Source organism: Oryctolagus cuniculus, chromosome 13 (assembly GCF_964237555.1).
Source record: "Oryctolagus cuniculus chromosome 13, mOryCun1.1, whole genome shotgun sequence".
Lineage (NCBI taxonomy): Eukaryota > Metazoa > Chordata > Mammalia > Lagomorpha > Leporidae > Oryctolagus > Oryctolagus cuniculus.
The window spans coordinates 87,748,557-87,768,942 of record NC_091444.1 but is presented as its reverse complement, the minus strand read 5'-3'; the positions used below and the strand labels follow the sequence as shown (position 1 = coordinate 87,768,942).

General features: G+C 40.4%; 1 protein-coding gene, 1 long non-coding RNA gene and 1 pseudogene across 22 annotated transcripts in view; 1 reads left to right on the top strand and 2 right to left on the bottom strand.

The window, feature by feature from the left end:
- LOC127486322 (uncharacterized) overlaps positions 1–19,597 on the bottom strand; it is a 145,884-nt gene extending 126,287 nt beyond the window's left edge. For all 4 annotated transcript variants that reach the window (XR_011381626.1, XR_011381627.1, XR_011381629.1 and 1 more), the window contains exons 1-2: positions 18,914–19,597; positions 17,701–17,787 (exon numbers count right to left, since the gene is read on the bottom strand). This is a non-coding gene — a long non-coding RNA (uncharacterized lncRNA). The remainder of the gene's footprint in view (positions 1–17,700; positions 17,788–18,913) is intronic.
- The window catches only part of LOC127489541 (telomerase reverse transcriptase), a 117,367-nt gene that overhangs the window by 31,688 nt on the left and 65,293 nt on the right, over positions 1–20,386 (top strand). For all 18 annotated transcript variants that reach the window (XR_011381613.1, XR_011381625.1, XR_011381621.1 and 15 more), the window contains one exon: positions 19,020–19,147. The gene's annotated coding sequence lies outside the window, so the exon portion shown is untranslated. The remainder of the gene's footprint in view (positions 1–19,019; positions 19,148–20,386) is intronic.
- On the bottom strand, positions 2,580–7,972 carry LOC127490205 (small ribosomal subunit protein eS24-like; annotated as a pseudogene).

The window sequence follows — 20,386 nt, the reverse complement described above, 5'->3', positions numbered from 1 at the left end:
TATAGAAAGAGAAATAGAGGGGCCAGAAGTGTGGTGTAGGGGGTAAAGCCACCCCCTGCAGTGCTGGCATCCCCTATGGGCTCCAGTTAAAGTCCTGGCTGCTCCATTTCCAATCCAGCTCTCTACTATGGTCTGGGAAAGCAGTGGAAGGGCCTTGGGCCCCTGCACTTGTGTGAGAGAGCCAGAAAAATCTCCTGGCTCTGGGCTTCAGATTGGCCCAGCTCCAGCTTTTGTGACCATTTGGGGAATGAACCAGCAGATGGGAGATTTCTCTGTCTCTGCCTCTGCCTCTGCTTCTCTGTAACTCTGCCTTCCAAAAAATAAACAAATCTTTTTTAAAAGTAGAGAAATGGAGAGGGAAATACAGTGACAGAAGATCTTCTCTATGCTGCTTCATTCCCCAAGGGATTGTAACAGCCTCACAGTGCCTAATCAAAAATCATAGCCCTGGACTCAATCCAAGCTCCTGTATGGATAGTAGGATCCAAAGTGCAGCCAAAAGTTGCAAGCAGGCATTTGGATATGAATGTAGGTATCCCAAGCAGCATCTTACCTGCTACACCAAATGCCCACAGCCAAGCCAAACTTTTTTAAATTGGACATATGAAGAACTCTAATAATTCAATAATAATAAAATAGTAAGTCCTAGGATACATGAAAAATACTTGAAAAGATGTTTTAAAGGAGCTTTATGTATGCCTACTAGTGTCAAGAAAAGAAACTCAACATAAGTCCTATTAATGGAAGTTCAAATTAAAACACTTTCACATATCACTAAATACCAGCAGATTGACTAAATTTAAGAAGACTGAGGATACCAAACATTGGTGAGGATGTGGAATCACTGAAACTTTCATATATTGCTGTTCAGAATATAAATGGAACAACAGTTTGGTGGCTTGACAAATTTACACAATTAAAACAAGTATCACGGCCGGCACCCCGGCTCACTAGGCTAATCCTCTGCCTGTGGCACCGGCACACTGGGTTCTAGTCCCCGTCGGGGCACTGATTCTGTCCCAGTTGCCCCTCTCCCAGGCCAGCTCTCTGCTGTGGCCAGGGAGTGCAGTGGAGGATGGCCCAAGTCCTTGGGCCCTGCCCCCCATGGGAGACCAGGAGAAGTACTGGCTCCTGCCTTCGGATCAGCACGGTGTGCCGGCCACAGCGTGCTGGCCGTGGTGGCCATTGGAGGGTGAACCAATGGCAAAAGGAAGACCTTTCTCTCTCTCACTGTCCACTCTGCCTGTCAAAAAAAATAAATAAATAAAATAAAATAAAACAAGTATCACATGAGTTACCAATTCCACTTCTATGTTTTTTCCCAAGAGAAAAGAAAAAAAAAATACACACCAATATTTTTACAAAAATTTCACAGAAGATTTATTCATAAGGGTCATTAATTAGGGATTAAAATTTTGTATCACCTAGAGTGAATTTATAGAACCATAGATATTCTCATCATTGAAAAATGTTAAAAACACCATCCTGGAGAAAATATGGTAAGGTGGTTGTCTTAGATAAGGGCTATTTGAGGGAGTGAATCCAAATGGAGCTTTCTGGGATGATGGAATTATTAGAAATCTCAAGTGGTTACACTAACGTTTATATTTATTAAAGCTCACCAACATTGTACTTTGACAGGATACATTTCATTATTATAAATTATATTTACACAAGTGCTAAAAAATAAGGCATAAACTAAATGGTGCATAAATTTGGTATTTTTGGAAAACTATAGAGATATACAACTTGTCACCTATCGTATGAGCAAAAGTCCCCCAAATTGAAAATCTTTTCACGAGGAATTAGCTCCCTCACAGATTTCTGTGTGGAATTCAAATTGTCACAGCTTCTGTGGGAGTGAATATAAAGATTTTTAGGAAACTCTGTTCATTATGCTTTGATGCAATGCTCCCACATACAGAAAATCTGTTCCGTAATTATTTAAATTGACAAAAATAAGGATGATTTCTCTCTCCATCTCTCCCTCTATGTCACACTTTCTTTCAAGTAAATAAATAAACCAATAAAAATTTAAAAAGAAAATGGAAAAGGAATGTAGCAAAATTGTATATCATGTGTTAATGTGAGATATATAAATAAAATTATAAGAAATTATCCAAAAGAAATTAACATAGTCACATGAAGGAGAGAATATGTATAGGGACAAAACCAGATAAAAGCATTATTTTGATTTTTCTATGCCAAAATTCTATGGCTTTTTTATATGTCAAATTTAAAATTTAAAATTTCAATGACCTTTATGTCTCTTGCATTTCCAAATACTTTAAATTCCTCTTTTTTTTTTTTTTCTTGACAGGCAGAGTGGACAGTGAGAGAGAGAGACAGAGAGACAGAAAGTTCCCCCTCTTGCCATTGGTCCACCCTCCAATGGCCACCCCCTGCTGGCACACCGTGCTGATCCTAAGCCAGGAGCCAGGCGCCCCCCCCGGCTCCCCATGTGGGTGCAGGGCCCAAGCACCCGGGCCACCCTCCACTGCCTCCCTGGGCCACAGCAAAGAGCTGGCCCAGAAGAGGAGCAACTGGGTCAGAACCCAGTGCCCTGACCGGGACCAGAACCCGGGGTGCTGGTGCCGCAGGTGGAGGACCAGCCCACCGAGACATGGCGCTGGCCCCCAAATATTTTAAATTCATATGAGAGAGAGAGAATAAGTCTTCCATCTGCTGATTCACTTCTGAAGTGCTCACAACACTTGGAGTGAGGTGGACTGAAGCCAGGAATCTAGAATTGAATTTAGGCTTCCCATGTGGATGCAGGGACCACATACCTGCTGCCTCCCAGAGTATGCACTGGTCAAAAGCAGAGTTGGAAATAGAGCCTGTACTCAAACCCAGCTACTCTGATATAGAATGTGGTCAACCCAAGTAGTGGTGGGAAGTAACATTGTGGCATGGATGGCAGGATCAGTGCCAAGATGTCCGATGTGGCAAGGGCAGGTGGTGGGGAAGGCTGTGACAGTATTTCAGATGGCAGCAGGGACATCATAGATACCAAAGAGGGAGATTTGCATGGAATATAACTCTCATTCAAACTCCACATGCTGTAATCAGGGAGGGCCCATGGTCTGGCCTTCTGGTTTGGTGTTGCTCTTACTGGCTCCATAAAGACCATGTGGCTATGCCTGGCCATGACAGATCCCCTGTCACACTGTTACCAGTTCTGGTGCCTGCTCCAATCACCACCATTTGCCAAGGCTGGAGGAATGCTTTCAGGACCATATCAGCTTTGTGAACTTGGAACTTTCTATACCATATGGATAGCAGTTGCTGCCCATGTTCTGGACCTCAGTGCATGTCACTGTCATATTTTACATAAGATCACATCAGGGGAACCATTATCCTGACCTTGATTTGACATCTGCTGTCACAGCCCTGTTGCGCCTGACACTGTACCTGGGTAGGATGGGAGGAGAGGAGCAGCTGCTAATGAGCCCAGCTCCAGAAACCCCATTTCAACTAGCATGCCTTCGTTACCATGGGTTTGGCATGCTGTTTTTTAGTAAATTATATATTTTTGGAAATGAACCAGTGTCAGTTGACAGACTTGCTGAAAAAACCAGCCAGGTGGGCTCAGCCAGCAACCCCTTCTCTCCTTTGACTCAGAGGCTCAGTGGTGAGGAGTAGCCCTGATGAGTAGCCAGGGGAGATTGAAGGCAAGCCCTAGAGGGCCCCTCTCAACCAGACTTTCCTTCATATTTGAATGTATACCCCATTCCAACTGTCAGAAGGCCTCCACCCTAAGGCCCTGTTTTCTGCTGTTATGCTGTCTCTCAGGCCTGCAGATCCCTCTCCCACTGCACACTAAGAGCTGGAACAGGTGGCCTGGAGGGAAGGACACCATGGGCCACTTGGGGTAGACATAGAAACATCAACATCTGTCATAGAAGGTGTCCCATCCTCTTCACTCACAGCTAATGTTAGGCCCATGTTTCCCTCCATATACATGGCTGCTATAGTCAACTGCCATGATGGCATTTTGCTCCCTCCCATCCATGGAAGGGACCAGGCAGAGACCTCATCCTCCAAGTACAGGAAAAATAGAAAGATAAATAGAGGAAATATATGATTCAAAGAATAAATATGGTATATAGAATGTAACACTATGAGACACTTAATGTTACAAAAGCACTTTATAGAATTATAATCAATATATATCAGTTGGATACAGTAACACAATGGAAACCAGTAACGTTATTACTGTTATTGATTCTGAAACAGACAATGAAGATAGACTCATTTATTTGGGAGGAATGTCTATGAATGAGTGGAGATTGAAATGATACCATACACTGCCTTTAAGGGTGAATACACACATAACTGAACAGCAAGGAAGATTGTTTTTCACTATGTTGATGTCTTAAATTAAAATGTCTAACTTATTAAAGTTAGAGCATCTTATCAACCCCATCACACCACACTCCTTGACAACCTCCCAAATTCACCATCTCTGTATATTAGGAAAATGATTTTTACCTAAAAGTATGCACACTATAGGATAATCATTTTTATTTTCAATGTTTATTTTGATCTTCTGTTTTGTTTCAGTTTGTCTGTTTTCAAATAATTATTTTCCATCTGTAATCAGATTTGTAGGCCCTATGCTTTTAATGTTAATTCTCTATGTAATACCTTCAAATGCATTAATATTGGATTATTATTTTTCAATTCATTTTTGCCTTTTTAATTTTATTTTTAAATACAGAACACAGAGCTAACTTTGAACATTTTGCTATATTTTTTCATGTATATCAACAAGACCTGCATAAAATCTGTTAGCATATCTTGCTTAATAGCTGCTACTGTAATTCACAATACATGAGCAAAAATATCTGTTGTGATGTATTTTCTTGAAAACTAAGATGAAAGTGGAAGTCATTGAGATAATTTTGTTAGAATGCTGATTATAAAGGAGGAAGCTTTAGCTGCAAAATCATTTTCTTTATTCCTTCCTGAAACACAGATAGTGTGTTGGTCATACAGAAGCCATTGTGTAGCCATGAGATAAGAGTATGGAGAATATAAGCCACATGGTCAGGATCATGTTAATGTTACACTCTCAGACTACTGTATTAGCCCCAGATAATATAATTTGGGGAGCTTGTTAGAAAAATACAAATGATTTAGAAAAGCTCATGAGTTCAATTATCTATTATACTCAATCAGGTTTATTCTTAACTGAATGGAAACAATACTTTATTTTATTCAGTGAGTTATTTATAATTATTATCAACCACCCTCCTTATCTCTTACCCAGGTTGTCCATTATGGTAATTTAGTCTCCCACAAATGATGCATGAAGCCCCTCTGGTATTAGGGAAAAGACTTCCCAGTGTCTGTCCCCCCTCAGCTTCAACAAAATCCTAGCATTGCTTCAGGAGTATAACTTTGAGAATGATTTACCAAATCATATAGATATATTGAACACTATAATATTTTTAGAGTCTAAAATGATGCCTGTTGTTCCTCTTATCTTTTCTATTAAGAGACAGTTGATTATAATTAATCTAAATCAAAACAGCAGTGTTAATTTTACTTCAATATAACTTCATTATTGTGTTTTTTTCCTACAATAAGCAAACGTGTAGAGAAAGCAATTTTCAAGACATTTCTTACAATTTTCCCTTTAAATTAATAAATAGATGGCAGTCAGAAAGCTAGAGAAATTAAGAAAAGGTATTATAATTTAAATAAATACCTATTGGGAGCATACTAACACTTGCCTGTTAATTATACACGTTCAATTCTTGCTAGTAATGCCTGGCTCATTTTGTTATCACTTATTTTTATCCACAAAATAATTGTTATCGTAGGGTAACTTCTGTAGCACATCAGGTTAATCTGACACTTAGAGTGTACACAGCAATCCACCTTCCTGATAATTCACTTGTGAGGAAGCAGATAGTGGCTCAATAGATGGGTTCCTGCACAGACACAGGAGACCTGGATGGAGTTTCTGCTTCCTGGCTTTGGCCTGGCCCAGCTGAAGCTATTTAGGGCACTTGGGAATGAAACTGAAAAGAAGATTCATTCTCCCCTCTCTCTCTCTCTCTCTCTCTCTCCATCTCTACAATTCTGCCCTTTCAAAAAATAAATGCTTTTTTTTTTTGACAGGCAGAGTTAGACAGTGAGAGACAGTGAGAAAGGTCTTCCTTCCATTGGTTCACCCCCAGATGGCTGCTACAGGTGGCGTGCTGCACCAATCCGAAGCCAGGAGCCATATGCTTACTCCTGGTCTCCCATGTGGGTGCAAGTCCCAAACACTTGGGCCATCCTCTACTGCCTTCCTGGGCTACAGCAGAGAGCAGGACTGGAAGAGGAGCAACTGGGACAGAATACAGCACCCCAACTGGGACTAGAACCCAGGGTTCCAGCAGCACAGGCAGAGGATTAGCCTAATGAGCCGTGGTGCCAGCATGAATACTTTTTTGAAAAGATTTATTTTATTTGAAAGGCAGAGGCAAGAAAGAGAGGTCTTCCATTTGCTGGTTCACTCCCCAAATGGCTGAAGCTGCTGCAGCTGCACCAATCCAAAGCCAGGTGCCAGGAGCTTCTTCCATGTCTCCTGCATTAGTGCAGGGGCCCAAGCATTTGAGCCATCTTTGACTGCTTTCCCAGGCCACAGCCGACAGCTGGATCAGAAGTGAAGCAGCCAGGACATGAACTGGAGCCCATATGGGAAGCCAGCACTGCAGGCAGCAGCTTTATCTGCTATGCCCAGTGCAAGCCCCAATGAACACAATTTTAAAATAATGCATTTTAAAAAGGTGGCGGTATTGTGGTGGCAGCAGCTGGCTTCCAGGGAGCTCACCAATTCTTAAGAGCCTGGCCCTGCACATTGCTACAGTGAGCTGGGCTGAACTGCTGTGCCACACTTCCTTTTAGAATAAATCATGGGATTGAGCTTCACTCAGATGTAGTGAAATATGCCAAGGAAAAACTGGAGAGCTTTGTCAAAAATAATAGTTTTGATAAATTTGAGTTCTGTGAACCTGCATTTGTAGTTAGTAATCGCCTCTAGAAATGTCTTACAGTTATCAGTATGAACAAATTTATTGTGATGATTTAATTTATTGTGGTGCTAGAGTCCAGAAAGGCCATGAAAAAACTATGTGAAAATTTTACTGAATGTGGGAGGCATGCTAGTCATGCCTATAGAAGATCAGCTAACACAGATTATGTGACTGGGACAAAACATTTGGGAAAGTAAAAATATCCTTTTTGTTTCATTTGCTCCACTTGTGCAGCCAAATAAGAATGGTTATGGCAAGCCTGCTTCTGTGGGACTTCCCCCTGTGCTGTCAGGAACCTGCAGGACTTGTGCCACAGTGCCAGACCATGGCTATGCCTGAGATTGAGCTAATAATTGCCCCACACTCTAGTATTTGCTGCACAAAGTAGTTATTGTAGACTGTCATCATTTCTTCTTTGTAGTGTTTACTGGATCATTAACTGAGTAAAGCACATGTACTCCACATAGAAAATACACAGTTCATTCCACACATTTTTTTAAAGTTTTACAGTTTATTAATTCTTATGAAAATGTCACAAAATCACCATAGATAAAGTCATCACAAAATCTTTATTCCTTCAGCTTTTTGCCAGCACTAACATTGGCTTTGGTAGTTCCCCTGAACTTCTTCATTCTGTTGTTACACTCCTTTTGCTGTTGTGTTGAGATCTTTTTCTTATACAGGCCATGTATTGCAAGTCAACGTTTGGGTTCATTTTTTTAACAGAATCAAAGGAATCACAAATCTTACCAAAGTCCATTGTCTTGCCACTGCCAAAATGGGTTCTAAATCCAAATACAAAATGACATCAGGAATCGTCTAGCACATTGTGGCTAGTTTTTCCCAAATCTCTGTGAAACAGTTGCCTTCCTAGAGTGGAACACATCAATGACCATTTGTTCCCTCTGAAGTGGTCGGTTAGTCATGAACTTCCTGGTACAAATAGTACTGTGTCATTCATTATATCAGCTGATTGTTACAAAAAGAAAAATGCTACTATATTGCTATAAATCTCAAATAAAATATAATTCAATTCAACTGAGACAAACGGTATAAAGAGTGATATCTGGGACTGGCATTGTGGTGCAGAAGTTTAAAGCCCTGCTCTGAAGTGCTGGCATCCCATATGGGTGCCAGTTCTAGTTTTGGCTGCTCCTCTTCAGATCCAGCTCTCTGCTGTGGCCTGGGAAAGCAGTAGAAGGTGGCCCAAGTGCTTGGGCCCCTGTGCCCATGTGGGAGACCCAGAAGAAGCCCCTGGCTCCTGGCTTTGGATCAGCTCAGCTCCAGCAGTTGTGGCCATCTGGGGAGTGAACCAGCAGATGAAAGACCTCTCTTTCTTTCTCTATCTCTTTGTGTAACTCTTTCAAATAAATAAAATAAATCTTTAAAAAAAAGAGTGATACCTTATTCATAAAGTTACAGTCCACAAATAAGATAAAATAGCTGTGATTTTTTATATACTTTCACAGCAGTCTCGTATTCACAAGAACTAATCTGATGAAAACAAGTTGATATTACAAAAACAATACTATGACAGATAAATTTGGCATGTTCTTACTGTGAATGAACAGATCATAGTAAAAAGTTTTATAAAATAAGATTCTACTAGTTAACCTTCAAGTACTAAGAAAAAAATCTGTTGTTTCTCAAAACAAATTTTGTGCATGTTACAATCACTGATCAGCATGCAATATTGAAATTATGGCAAAAAATAGAATACATATATATGATTATACTTTGGACAATTCATGGAAGAATGGAACTAAAGATATGTTATTAAAATTATAAATGTATTTCAAAACACAAGTATTTCATACAAAATTCAAAAATTTGTTGTATACATGGATTTCAAAATTCCATTTCCAGGGGCAGCACTGTGGCATAGTAAATGATGCCTACATCCTCCAAAAAAAGAAAAGCCTAGGACTGCATGGCTTTACTGCTGAATTCTACCAGACATTTAAAGAACTAGTTCCAATTCTTCTCAAGTTATTCAAAATAATTGAAAAGGAGGGAATTCTCCCAAGTTCTTTCTATGAAGCCAGCATTACCTTAATCCCTAAACCTGAAAAAGACGCAACTGAGAAAGAGAACTACAGACCAATTTCCCATGAACACAAAAGCAAAAATCCTGTACAAAACTCTAGCCAAACAAGTCCAACAACACATCAGAAAAATCATTTACCCCAACCAAGTGGGATTTATCTCTGGTATGCATGGATCGTTCAATATTCAAAAATCAGTAGGAGCCAAGATGGTGGAATAAGAAGGGAACTTACTGATAGTCGAGGAGAAGACAGATTAATAAAAGTGAAGATAGTGTAGTCTCAGGGAAGAATTAGGGAAAAACAGCAGAGGAAACTCTTCCGTAATTAGAGGGACATGGTAGACCTACGTGGAGGGCACAGGTACCCACAGCTTGGGACTCTAGCTGTTGAGAGGTTCTGCACCAGCACTGGAAAGAGTAGTGAGATAAAACCACAGTAGCATGAGACACTGGCAGAAAAGTGGCAGGAAGAGCCTAAAGGGAACAAGGCTTGAAGCCCTGTGGGGGAAAAACACCAGCCTAACTAGAGGAGAGAAAAAATAAAAGGGACAGTATGGACATGATTCTATCTCTCCAATCACCTTACAAAAGCCTAGGAGCCAATAGAGTAGGCACCATTTTGGACATACGTAACAGTTGCACCAGCTTGGGGCTGTACCCAGCAATCAGCCAAACAGAAAAACCTTACTCTTGTGGGGAGTAATAACAGGAGACTAAGACCTAGTGAATGTGTGGAGCTTATGAACTGGCACAGTGAAAAAAAAAAAAAAACCTGAGGGTGTGTGGTATAACTCACAGTGTGGCTGAGACTTGAGCAGTCTTAGTGGGAGATGCCACAAGCACAGGCCACACTGGCTACCCGGTGAAAGACATTGCAGGGGAATCTGAGCTTACAGTGAGGAATGCACAGATTATTTGTGTGGTCCTTGGGACAGAGCAGATGAATATTATACCCACAGGGGCTCATGCTCAGGCACTGATTGCCACCAAGGAGAAGAGCTCAGCTGAGCAGAATTACTTCCCTTCTGAATAAAAAGAAAAAAAAGAGGGAGAGAAGATTTACCACACCAAACCTGGGTGTGTAACCTTTGGCACACCCTTAACCCTGAAGAACTGAACAGAGCTCTCTGGCCACACCCACCACAAGCCTCTAGAGATTTACCAAAAGCAGACAGTCCACTTAATTTAGAGACATAGTATAATGAAAAAAGCCACCACAGCAAGAAAAAAAGAAGAAACCAAAGAATATATCCACAATGCCAAAGAACAAACACAAAAACTGAGGAAATAAGAACAAGGAAGACACCATGATGCTCCCAAATGAACATGACACACCAATACAAGAATATGAAGATGAGATAGAAGAAATGGAAGATATGGAATTCAAAAAAATTTATGATCAGAACACTTAGAAGTTATCAAAAACAAATGCATGAACTACAGAAATTCATACAGGACAGGACAGAAAATCTCTCTCGTGAAAATGAAATCTTAAGGAGGAATCAAAATGAAATGAGGAATTTAATAGAACATGAAATTGAGATATTGAAGAGAAATCAAAATGAAATGAATTTAATAGAACAAAGGAAAAACATATTTGAGAGCCTTAAAAACAAAATCAGTGAGGTAAAAAAGAGAATATCTGACCTAGAAGACAGAGCACAGGAAAGTATACAGTCAAACCAAAGAAAAGAAGAGGAAATTATAAATCTAAAAAATATTGTTGGGAATCTACAGGATACTATTTAAAAAACTAACATTCGGGTTCTAGGAGTTCCTGAAGACATGGAGAGAGAGAAAGTATTAGAAGGCCTTTTTAGTGAGATACTAGCAGAAAACTTCCCGGGTTTGGAGAAGGAAAGAGACATCCAAGTACAAAAAGCACATAGAACCCCCAATAAACAAGACCCAAAGAGATCCTCATCATGACACGTTGTAATTAAATTCACCACAGTGAAACATAAAGAAAAGATTCTAAAATATGCAAGAGAGAAACAGATTACTCCCAGAGGATCTCCAATTAGACTCACAGCTGACTTCTCATCAGATACCCTATAGGCTAGGAGGGAATGGCTAGATATAGCCCAAGTACTAAGAGAAAAAAAAACTGCCATCCCAGAATGTTATATCCTTCAAAGCTCTCATTTGTGAATGAAGGTGAAATAAAGACCTTTCATAGCAAACAGAAAGAATTTGTCACCACTCATCCAGCCCTGCAAAAGATGCTTAAAGATGTGTTACATGCAGAAACACAGAAACATGGCCATCAATATGAAAGAAGGTAAAGGAAGAAAATCTCCCAGTAAAAGATCACAGGAAGTTCAAAGCACATATTAGAAATATCTTTGAAAAATTGCAGGGCAAAGTCACTACTAATCAACAGTCACTTGAATGTTAATGGCCTCAACTCCAAGTTAAAAGACACAGACTGGCTGAATGGATTAAAAAACAAAACCCATATATTTTCTGCTTACAAGAAACACATCTTTCCAGCAAAGATGCATGCAGATTGAATGTGAAAAGTTGGAAAAAGATATTCCATGCCAACAGAAACCAAAAAAGAGATGGCATAGCCATCATAATATCAGACAAAATAAACTTTAATACAAAAACTGTTAAGAGAGACAAAGAGGGGCACTATATAATGATTAAGGGTTCAATTCAAAAGGAAGATGTAACTATTATAAATGTACATGCACCTGATTACAGGGCACTGGGTTATTTAAAAGATATGTTAAGGAACTTAAAGGGAGACTTAGACTCCAATACAATAGTATTGGGGGACTTCAATACTCCACTTTCAGCAATAGACAGATCAACCTGACAGAAGATCAACAAGGAAACAGATTTAATCTGCACTACAGACCAAATGGATGTAACAGATATCTTCAGAACTTTTCATCCTACACTTGAGGAATACACATTTTTCTCAGCAGTACATGGAACCTACTCTAGGACTGGCCACATACCAGGCCATAAAGCAAGTCTCAGCAAATTCAAAAGAACTGAGATCATAACATGCATCTTCTCAGACCACAGTGGAATGAAGCTGGAAATTAGCAACTCAGGAATTCCTAGAGCGTATGCAAACACATGGAGACTGAACAACATGCTCCTGAATGAACAATGAGTCATAGAAGAAATCAAAAGAGAAATCAAAAACTTTCTGAAAGTAAATGAGGATAACAATACAACATATCAAAACTTATGGGATACAGCAAAAGCAATGTTAAGAGGGAATTTTATAGCAATAGGTGCCTACATCAAGAAATTGGAAAGTCACCACGTGGATGAGCTATAAATGCATCTCAAAGATCTAGAAAAACTGCAGCAAACCAGACCCAAAACTAGTAGGAGAAGAGAAATAATTAGAGAAGAAATCAACAGAATTGAATCCCCCCCAAAATTACAAAAGATCAGCAAAATGAAGAGCTGTTTTTTTTTTTGGAAAAAAAAATTGACACCCCATTGGCCCAACTAACTCAAAAAATAAAAGACCCAAATCAATAAAATAGAGATGAAAAAGGAAATGTAACAACAGACACCACAGAAATAACAATAGTCATCAGAAATTACTACAAGGACTTGTATGCCAGCAAACAGGGAAATCTATCACAAATGGACAGATTCCTGGGAACATACAACCTACCTAAATTGAACCATGAAGACATAGGATACCTAAACAGACCCATGACTGAGACAGAAATTGAATTAGTAAAGGCCCCCCAAAGAAAGAAAGCCCAGGACCAGATGGATTCACTGCTGAATTCTACCAGACATTTAAAGAAGAACTAGCTCCAATTCTTCTCAAACTATTCAGAACAATCCAAAAAGAGGGAATCCTCCCAAATTCTTTCTGTGAAGTCAGCATCACCTTAATTCCTAAACTTGAAAAAGATACAGTATTGAAAGAGAATTACAGACCAATTTCCCTGATAAACATAGACACAAAAATCCTCAATAAAATTCTGGCCAATAGAATGCAACAACAGGTCAGAAAGATCATCCATCCAGACCAAGTGGGATTTATCCCTGGTATGCAGGGATCATTCAATGTAGGCAATTTAATCAATATGATACACTACATTAACAAGCTGCAGAAGAAAACCATATGATTATCTCAATAGATGCAGAGAAAGCATTCGATAAAATAAACATCCTTTCATGATGAAAACTCTAAGAAAATTGGGTCTAGAAGGATCATTCCTCAATACAATCAAAGAAATTTATGAAAAACCCACGGCCAGCATCCTATTGAATGGGGAAAAGTTGGAAGCATTTCCACTGAGATCTGGTACCAGACAGGGATGCTCACTCTCATCACTATTATTCAATATAGTACTAGATTTTGAGCCAGAAACATTAGACAAGAAAAAGAAAATAAAGGGATACAAATTGGGAAGGAACAAGTCAAACTATCCCTCTTTGCAGATGATATGATTCTTTATTTAGGGGATCCAAAGAAATCTACTAAGAGACTACTGGAACTCAAAGAAGAGTTTGGCAAAGTAGCAGAATATAAAATAAAAGCACAAAAATCAACAGCATTTGTATACACTGGAAATACCATGGCCCAGAATGAACTGCTAAGATCAATCCCATTCACAATAGCTACAAAAACAATCAAATAGCTTGGAATAAACTTAACCAAGGATGTCAAAGATTTCTACGATGAGAATTACAAAACCTTAAAGAAAGAAATAGAAGAGGATACCAAAAATTGGAAAAATCTCCCATGCTCATGGATTGGAAGAATCAATATCATCAAAATGTCCATTCTCCCAAAAGCAATTTATAGATTCAATGTGATACCAATCAAAATACCAAAGACATTCTTCTCAGATATGGAAAAAAAGATGCTGAAATTCATATGGAGATGCAGGAGACCTCGAATAGCTAAAGCAATCTTGTACAACAAAAACAAAGCCAGAGGCATCACAATACCAGATTTCAGGACATACTACAGGGCAGTTATAATCAAAACAGCATGGTACTGGTACAGAAACAGATGAATAGACCAATGGAACAGAATAGAAACACCAGAAATCAATCCAAACATCTACAGCCAACTTAGGATCTAAAACCAATTCCTGGAGCAAGGACACTCTATTAAATAAATGCTTCTGGGAAAACTGGATTTCCACATGCAGAAGCATGAAGCAAGACCCCTACCTTACACCTTACACAAAAATCCACTCAACATGGACTAAAGATCTAAATCTATGACCTGACACCATCAAATTATTAGAGAACATTGGAGAAACCATGCAAGATATAGGCACAGGCAAAGACTTCTTGGAAAATACCCCAGAGGCACAGGCAGTGAAAGTCAAAATTAACAATTGTGACTACATCAAATTGAGAAGTTTCTGTACTGCAAAAGGAACAGTCAGGAAAGTGAAGAGGCAACCAACACAACAGGAAAAAAATTTGCAAACTATGCAACATATAAAGGATTAATAACCAGAATCTACACAGAGATCAAGAAACTCCACAATAACAAAACAAACAACCCACTTAAAAGATGGGCCAAGGACTTCAATAGACATTTTTCAGGTGAAGAAATCCAAATAGGCAACAGACATATGAAAAAATGTTCAGGATCATCAGGGAAATGCAAATCAAAACCACAATGAGGTTTCACCTCACCCCAGTTAGATTGGCTCACATTCAGAAATCTACCAACAACAGATGCTGGCAAGGATGTGGGGAAAAAGAGGTACTAACCCACTGTTGGTGGGAATGCAAACTGGTAAAGCCACTATGGAAGTCAGTCTGGAGATTCCTCAGAAACCTGAATATAACCCTACCATACAACACAGCCATTCCACTTCTTGGAATTTACCCAAAGGAAATTAAATTGGCAAATAAAATAGCTGTCTGCACCTTAATGTTTATTGCAGCTCACTTCACAATAGCTAAGACCTGGAATCAATGCAAATGTCCATCCATAGTAGACTAGATAAAGAAATTATGGGACATGTACTCTATAGAATACTATACAGCAGTAAAAAAAACCACTGAAATCCGGTCATTTGCAATAAAATGAAGGAATCTGGAAAACATCATGCTGAGTGAAATAAGCCAGTCCCCAGGGGACAAATATCATATGTTCTCCTGATTGGTGAGAACTAACCGATCACCAAAAAGGAAACCTGTTAAAGTGAAATGGACACTATGAGAAACAATGACTTGATCAGCCCTTGTCCTGATTGTTGAGGAACATTTACTATTTTATTCCTTTTAGTATTTTTTTGTTCTACATAATTCCATTGGTTGAACTCTGTAATTAACACACAATTATTCTTAGGTATTTAACTGAAAAGTGATCCCTGTTAAATATAAGAGTGGGAATAAGAAAGGGAAGAGATGTACAGTTCAGCACATGCTCAATCAGACTTACCCCCAATGGTAGAGCTAGAAACATGCCAGGGTATTCCAATTCAATCCCATCATGGTGACATGTACCAATGCCATCTCACTAGTCAAAGTGATCAGCTTCAGTTCATAATTGATCACAATGATAGGATTAAGTGTCAAAGGGATCACATAAACAAGACTAGTGTCTGCTAATACTAACTGATAAAATTAAAAAGGAGAGAACAATCCAACATGGGAAGCGGGATACACAGCAGACTCATAGAATGGCAGATGTCCTAAACAGCACTCTGGCTTCAGAATTAGTCCTTAAGGCATTTGGATCTGGCTAAAAAGCCCATGAGAGTATTTCAGGCATGGAAAGACAAGAAACTCTGACAAAAAATAACCTAAATGAAAGATCTCTGTGAGTTAGATCACAGCAGAAAGAATGGGCCATCAAAGAAGGAGGTACCTTTCTCTGAAGGGAGGAGAGAACTTCCACTTTGAATATGACCTTGTCTAAAAAAGATCAGAGTTGGCGAACTCAAGAGGCATCCATAGCCTTGGCAGCTCATGACAAGAGCCTTGGGTGATTACTGATGTCGTAAATAAGAGTGTCAATTGTTAAATTTCAACAGGAGTCACTGTGCACTTACTCCCCATGTAGGATCTCTGTCCTTAATGTGTTGTACTATGTGAATTAATGGTATAAATAGTACTCAAACATTACTTTATACTTTGTGTTTCTGTGTGGGTGCAAATTATTGAAATCTTTACTTAGTATATACTAAACTGATCTTCTGTATATAAGCATAATTGAAAATGAATCTTGATGTGAATGGGATGGGAGAGGGAATGAGAGATGGGATGGTTGTGGATGGGAGGGTAGTTATGTGGGGGAAAGCCACTATAATCCAAAAGCTGTACTTTGGAAATTTATATTTATTAAATAAAAGTTAAAAACAATATCAGAGAACCCAAGATGTGCTACACTTGAAGTTCTCATTTCCTAGCTCAGTTACTAAAACAGCAAAGAAGAAACCCTGGAATAGAATTAGACTCATATTCACCCTACTTCTTGGAACAATTTAAATACCTTAAGAAAAGCTAGAGGTCAGAATCAAATAACCCTGCTCTCTAAACTTTTAAGCTACAGGAGCTGACTGACAAACTGAGGAAGTCTCCAACTAAATGCAAACTGTAAAAAAAAAAAAAAAAAAAAAAAAAGTTGCAACATGGAAAATTACAAAGACGGGTTGAAAAACTCTAAAAGCAGAGTTCAAAAATAAAAGATCAAAACTTCTTGTCAACTTTTTTCCTAACAGAAAACCTGGTTGTTTTAACATTAACATGTAGGACAAAATTCTAACTTCATGTCAATGTGCCTTTTGTATTAATGCTCTCAATTTCCAGAAACTCATCTGGCCAATTCCATGATAACCTCAGCCAATCTACCACAAATCTACAACACTTTATATTTTCCTCAGCTGATTGTCCTATTTTTTTTCTCCATGCCAAACACCATTATACTTTAGGACAAATATTACTTTTTCCTTTATTCAAAACATATCTCTTATATTCCATACCTTTGCTCTTAATTTTGGTTACCATATACTTGTTAGAATTATTCCTTATTCTAAGTAATTTAATTTCTAGCAAAAGCTTAGTAAACAATTTTGAACTCACATACTTCAATAATTGATGAAAGCACAGTTATTTATAGGCCCAGTGCCTTTTATAGAATTTAAGATGTCAAGAGTTCATGAATTTACATTTAGGAACATTTACCTCTTTCAGAGGTTAATCTGGTAATGCACAGCTATAGTAAAAATGGTGGTCCTTACTAGCACTTCTTGCAGGCTTGTGCCAGGTGCTTGGTTGAGGGATCTACACACCTTAACCTTTTTGATCCTCATCACAGCTTTCTGGGGCTTTAACTTTGGTTATCTCTACTTCTCAGTTAAGACATGACAGACATGCCCTGAGTAACTTTCCCTTAGTCACATAGGAGATGCATGATGGAGTCAGAAATGAAACCCAGGCAGTCTGCTACATATACGTACATATATGCACATACACAGGCATGTACATATTCCTCAGTTTGCTATATGTACACATACATAGATAGACACATACATATGTGTTCCTCACATCAAATAATAAAGAGCAATTTTTCCAGTAGCCAATGTGACAACTTAAACTCGTAGTGTTTAAAAGCCATAAAACTTACAAATTGAAGACTTCAATGAGATTGGCTTATACCTGCATTGTGTTATCTCTGGTCAGTGTTTTCAGTACCCAGAATAATGCTGACAGAAGTACCATGGCCTTCCCATTGGGCATTTTGCACTGTCAAATGAATTTTAGCAACAAGTGAGCATAAATTCTAACATGATAAAAAGCTTCAGAATATTAGATAACATTAAATTACCATGTGTAAAATGTTTATGGAAAATATGTATCATGACAAAGCCATGCATGGATTATCAAAAAATTTTTATACCAAAACAAATGTACAATTTTTCTTCCCACAAACTTTTTCAAGTACAATCATGTTGCTCCTGGCATTATTTAAAGTAATTAGAAAAAAAAAAGCTTTCAAATAACAGATAACTCTTCCAAAGCCAAGAAACACTCCTTTAATGAGCCAGAGTGTTCTGCCCCAATTCAGTCCTACAAAGTGACCACAAGCCAAAAAAGGTTTCATTCTCAGCCTAAGTCAAATTCTCCATTTTCTCAAATGCCTTATCAACCCAGTTTTCTTTCAGGTAAGCTCCCTCTCGAATCCCAATATCCTGGAGACCTTTCTTGAAGTTTCCTAATTAACACTGCACTCATGCTCCAGTCCTTTCAGAAAGATCCTCCTCCCAAATTCTCCTTTCCCCCACTTTTCCCAAGGATTTTCCACAGGCCCCATCTCACATATCCCATGCATCCCTGCTATGGCTCTTGCAAAAATCATCTGCTTTCAGCAATAATATTCTTCCCTTTTCCTATCTATCCTCGGATGGAGACATACACAAACATATTCTCCCGTCTCCCAGCTCTTCCAAGGCACCAAACGCTCCCCCAGAGTTTCCCTCCAGTGCTGTTGACCTTGGTCCTGCACTCTAAACACCGACCTTTTTCTCAGTCTTTCAAATCCAGAAGTGCTGGGGTTTTACTCTTTGCCAACAGCACATGGCTTTCCTTCCAGGTCTACCTTCCATGCCGCCACACCCAAGTCTTATCGGCCCCTGATTTCCTGCAGAACCCCAGAGAAACCCAGTCCCCAATATCCCTTCTGCCCCTCCTGTCTCTGTGGCCCCTAATTCTCCTGTAGGCGCCCTCAGACCCCAGATTTCTCCCCATATATGCGGACCCTCTCTGCTGTGGGACAGAGGCCCACCTCACTGCCTGCAGGGCTTGGGGGTCCCTTCCCTTAACCTTGATGCCCCAGGCTGCTGACAGCGTCAGTCCGACCGGACTGACTCACCTGCTGCTCCTGTCCAGGAGGAAGGCACAGCTGGCCAGGTTAAGCCAACACTGAGCAGCATCTGAAACTCGGAGACGTCGTTGTTGAACTTTGGTATCACTTCCAGGTCCAGCTCCAGCCCCGTGTCCTCCAGGGCCCGGCCGACTCCAGCCACTTCTTCTCACGTCTGAGCCTCTGCCACTGGGACTCCAAGAGGCCTGCTGCCAGCAGATGCTGCGACTGCACTCCACTGAGGTAGGCCCTAGATCTGTCACTGCCTCAAAGATAAACGCAGTCACAAGTCAGCTCCACAGGCCAGCGCCGTGGCCACCACCTCTGCTGCAGTCCCAGGCTCCCCCACGGCAGCCCCAGGCTTCCTCACCACACAGACGCCTGAGGTCTAACTTCGCCCCCACCGCCGCTGGGCCCACGCTCAGCGCCCGTTGTTTGACCACCGCGGCCGCCATCTTCCCACGCTCAACATTGCCTCCTCCCCACACTTCCTCGCTTCCAACGCTGGAGCCTGCCAGGACTCATGGCTGCCACCGTCACAGCCTCCCTGCTGTTCATGGCCGCCCTACTCTTCCTGGCCGTGGCCGCCGCCCCACTCTTCAGGGCAGCCCCACTCTGCATGGACTCGGCCTTCGCCGACGTCCAGAATTCGTAGTTGCTACTTCTGCCGCTTGGTGACGCAGCACGTACTGCGCAAGCGCCGCACGCCCGGCCCCGCCCCTTCCTCCTGGTCTCACTCGCCCCCTCCTACCTTCACTTTCACCTGTCCCGTGGACGCCATGGAGTTGACTGTCTGAGAGCTTTTCCCTTCCCACTGACCCAGGGGCATAGGGCCCTCTTCTGACATCTCTAAGTAGTAAACTTCTACTTCACAGATGTGGTTCAGTTGCCTTGACTCACACTGAATCTAACTTTACTGATGGTCAGAACTCTCCTAGAGCAGCCACCTGGTAGGAATAAGCTAGAAACAGATCAGACAAGTCTCCAAGGCATCTGGAAATCTTAATACGTGTCCTGTAAAAGGAACACCTGGTCGTTGGCTGCACACTCCCCTAGGCCCTCCGTTCCCTCTGTGACATGTCCTGCCTGGTGGCCAGGGTTCTGTGTGAACTCCTGCATGCTCCTAGACACGGCGTGCACTGCAGTGTCACTAGATGGTGGACAGTATCATTCCCATCCTCTGATGGGACCACTGTTGTATATGCAGTCTGTTGGCGACTGAAACGTTGGCACGTGGTGACTGTTTTCTTAGAAGTTCTGTAATGGAACTTAAAAGCTCCCAGGTGTGTGAGTATCCAGGCCATACCAATTGGGGTTGAGTGGCGGAAACCAGGCCCTCGGGGCACATGACTTTCTGTAATTCTTCTCTGATCATTTTCAATGTATGTATATACTGTATTTATTCATTCCCAAATGAAAATTGTGTTTAGAGACATCACAGAGAACAGGACAAAACTATCTGAATTGTTTGTTATAGCCTCC